Source organism: Orycteropus afer, unplaced genomic scaffold (assembly GCF_000298275.1).
Source record: "Orycteropus afer afer isolate SDZICR_OR568_19922 unplaced genomic scaffold, OryAfe1.0 scaffold00741, whole genome shotgun sequence".
In the NCBI taxonomy this organism is placed as follows: domain Eukaryota; kingdom Metazoa; phylum Chordata; class Mammalia; order Tubulidentata; family Orycteropodidae; genus Orycteropus; species Orycteropus afer.
Window position 1 is genome coordinate 346,920 of NW_006922328.1, and position 4,308 is coordinate 351,227.

Genomic DNA, 4,308 nt, shown 5'->3' on the forward strand with positions numbered 1-4,308 from the left:
GCTGATAACCAAAAGGTCACTGGTTCAAACCCACCAGCTGCTCTGTGGAAGAAAGATGGGGCCACCTGCTTCCGTGAAGATTTACAGCCTTGAAACCCAATGGAGGTCACCATGCATTGGAACTGACTTGATGGCAGTTGAGATTGTTTGGTTTTGTTTGTTTAACTCTGTAACTCCCTATAAAACCAAAAAACCAAACCCACTGCTGTCAAGTCCATCCTGGCTCACGGTAACCTTATAAGACAGAGTATAACTGCCCCACAGAGGCTCCCAGTTGGTAAACTTTACAGAAGCCTCATCTTCTTCCCGCGGAGTAACTGGTGGGTTCAAACTGTTGATCTATCAGTTAGCAGTCAAGGGCTCAACTGCGGTGCCATTTGTAAGTCCTTATTGTGTTGTTAGGTGTTGTCCAGTTGGTTCCGACTCACGGCACCCCATACAACAGGACAGAACACTGCCTGGTCCTGGGCCATGCTCACAACTGTTGCTATGCTGGAGCCCATCGTCGCAGCCACTGTGTCAATCCATCTCATTGAGGGTCTTCCTCTTTCTCGCCAACCCTCAACTTTACCAAGCATCTCGAGGACTGGTCTCTGCTGATAAAAACGTCCAAAGTGCATGAGACAAAGTCTCACCATCCTTACTCTTAGTAAGGAGCATTCTGGCTGCACTTCTTCCAAGACATACTTGTTTGTTCTCCCAGCAGCCCATGGTACATTTAATATTCTTTACGAACACCATAATTCAAAGGCATCAATTCTTCTTTGGTCTTTCTTATTCATTGTCTAGCTTTTGCATGGTTATAAGGCAACTGGAAATACCATGGCTTGGGTCAGGCACACCTTAATCCTCAAAGTGACATCTTTGCCTTTCAACACTCTAAACAGGTGTTTTGTAGGAGATTTGCCCAATGCAACGCATCATTTAATTTTTTTGACTGCTGCTCCATGGGCACTGATTGTGGATCCAAGTAAAATGAAATTCTGGACAATCTCAATCTTCTCTACGTTTATTGTGATGCTGCTCATTGGTCCAGTTGTGAGGGATTTTGTTGTCTTTGTGTTGAAGCTGTAGTCTGTGGTCTTCATCAATTCACCCTCACTTTCGCAAGCAAGACTGTGTCGTCTGCATGTCACAGGTTGTTAATGAGTCTTGCTCCAATCCTGACGCCACGTCCTTCATAGAGTCCAGCTTCTCAGATTATTTGCTCAAGATACAGTTTGAATAAGTATGGTGAGAAGATCAACCCTGATGCAAACGTGTTCTGATTTTAAGCTATGCAGTATCCTCTTGTTCTTTCGAATGACTGCCTCTGGGTCTATAAATAGGTTCGGCATGAGCACAATTAAGTGTTCTGGAATTCCCATCCTCTGCAATGTTGTCCATAATTTGTTATGACCCACACAGCTAATGCCTTTGCAGAGTCAATAAAACACAAGAACACATCCTTCTGATATTCTCTGCTTTCAGCCAAGTATCATCTGACACCAGCAATGAAATTCCTTGTTACATGTTCTCTTCCGAATGTACTGCGGCAATTGTTTTTAATTTTCTTCCTACAGTTTTCCTTTTGTGTGATATTAATGATATTGTTTGATAACTTCCACATTCTGTTGGATCACCTTTCCTTGGAATGGACACAAATATGGATCACTTTCACTCAGTTGGCCAGTTAGCTGTCTTCCGGATTTCTCAGCATGGACAAGTGAGCACTTCCACGTTGCATCTGTTTGCTGAAACATCTCAATGGGCGTGCCATCAATCCTCAGAGTCTTGTTTTTTGTCAGGGTCTTCAGTGCAGCTTGGATTTCTCCCTTCATTACCATCAGTTCTCGAACCATATGCTTCCTCCTGAAAAGGCTGAGCGTTGACCAATTCGTTTTGGTACAGTGAGGCTGTGAACTCCCTCCATCTTCTTTGAATACTTCCTGTGTTGTTCAGTATTTTGCCCATAGAGTCTTTCAGTATTGCAACTCAAGGCTTGAATATGTTTCTTCAGCTCTTTGAGCCTGAGAAACGCCGAGAGTGTTCTTCCCCTTTTGCTTTTCTAACTCCAGATCTATCCACATTTCATTATGATAGTTGACCTTGTCTTCGTGAGCTGCCCTTTGAAATCTTTTCAGCTTTTTCACATCGTTTCTTCCACTGACTTTAGTTACTCTACGTTCAAGAGCAAGTTTCAGTCTTTCCTGACATGCATTTTGGTCTTTTCTTTCTTCCTTCCTTTGCCTTTTTGATGGTCTTTTGCTTTCCTCATGCCTGATACCCTGCAATTAATCTTGTCTCCAGTCGTTAGCACTCAGTGTGTAAAACAGATCTTTGAGATGGTCTCTAAATGCAGCTGGGATACACTCAAAGTTGCACTTTGGCTCTTGTGGACTTGTTCTCATTTTTTTCAGCTTGCACTTGAATTTGCATATGACCAACTGATGGCAGCCCCTCACCTTCTTCTGACTTTTCAATGCTTAGTTTCTCCACTGTCTCTTTTCGCAGATGCAGTCGATGGGATTCTTGTGTACCCCATCTAGGAAGGTCCACATGCACAGTCACCGTTATGTTGTTGAAAAAGGTATTTGCCATGAGTAAGTCCCTGGCCTTGCACAATTCTATCATGTGGTCTGTGGCACTGTTTCTATCACCAAGGTCATATTTTCCAACAATCGAGCCTCCTTCTGTGTTTCTAACTTTCTCATTCTAATCACCTGTACTCATCAATACATCTGATTGCATGTTTGGCCAATTTCAGACTGCTCAAGTTGGTAAAAATATTCAATTCCTTCATCTTCGGCTTTAGTGATTTGTACATAAATTTGATAATAGTTGTACTAACGGGTCTTTCTTGTAGGTGCATGGATATTTTCCTATCACTGACAGCATTACACTTCAGGACAGACTTGAAATGGTCTATTTGATGATGAATGTGATGTCATTCCTCTTCAGTTTGTCATTCCCAGCATAGCAGACTATATTGTCCAATTCAAAATGGCCGATACCAGTTCATCTCAGCTAATACCTAGGCTATCAATCTTCATGCGTGCCATTTCCTTTTTGATGACTTCCAGTTTTCCTAGATTCATACGTCTCACCTCACTTTCCAATCATTAACGGATGTTTGCAGCTGTTTCTTCTCACGCCCCATCAGTCAAGGCAAGTCCCCGAAGCTTTACTCCCTCCGTGCCATTAGGGCCAACTCTCCTCTGAGGAGTTAACTCTTCCCCAGTTGTATCTGAGGGCCTTCCAACCGGACGGGCTCATCTGACAGCGTCCCACTGCTCGTCATGAGCTTTTTTTTTTTAGAAGTGGATTGGCAGGTCCTCCTTCCTGGTCCGTCTGAGTCTGGGAGCTCTGCTGAAACCTGTCCACCACGGGGGACCCTGCTGGATCTGAAATCCTGGTGGCATGGCGTCCAGCCTCCCAGCAACATGCAAGCCACTACAGTAGGACACACTGACAGATGAGCGTCGTCTACAGACACTATAACCCACTGATACTACACCCGGTGCCCACTGAAGCCACACTAGTGTGCTGGCCTCTTAAAGGCCACTTACGCACTGCTGTCGAGTCAGATCCAACTCATAGCGATCCCTCCTTTGGTTTCTGAGGTGGTATCTCTATGGAAGTAGATTGTCTAACCTTCCTTCCGAGGAGTGGCTGGTGGGTTTGAACCGCTAGTCTTCTGGTTAGCAGTCAAGTGCCTTAGGCACTACGCCACCAGAGCTCCACTTAAAACCTCCAATAAAAAAACAGCCTCTTCTCATTTCTCATTTTCCTTGTCTCTCAGCACCACTCAACACAGGCGGCATTTCTGTCCCTCTTAAAGTCTCTCCTTGCTGGGGTTCTGTCATTCTACACCAAGTTTCCCAAAGTGTGTGTTCTGGAAGACCAGACCCTTTCTCCCAGGATTCTGGGAGAAAAGGACCTGGGAAACGCAGCTTCACATACTCCCTTCTGTGAGACACGGCACATGGGTCATCATGGTGAAAGCCAAGAGACACAGAGCTGTGTGACGGGCGATGGAAACCCTGGAAATGGGCAGTGGTGACGGCTGCACACCACGATGAAGGTGACCAGTGTCATTGGACTGTGTGTGGAAAAATGGCGGAAATGGCAAATGTTTTGTTATAATAGCTCATCACAATTAATATTTAAAAAACCCAGAGAATTCCCACAGCGAATACATTTGCTTTCCTTTATCTAACATAGTTGCAGAATACTGACCACAGAACCACTTTTTCTTTTCCATATGACCTGTTACCATGCCAAAGACCCAGTGTTTGATAAAGAATGCTTTGGGAAATATCCCTAGTG

General features: G+C 44.4%; 1 protein-coding gene across 1 annotated transcript in view; it reads right to left on the reverse strand.

Annotated features, from left to right (window-relative positions):
• The window catches only part of UBL3 (ubiquitin like 3), a 66,949-nt gene that overhangs the window by 23,233 nt on the left and 39,408 nt on the right, over window positions 1–4,308 (reverse strand). The gene's annotated exons all lie outside the window — the stretch shown is intronic.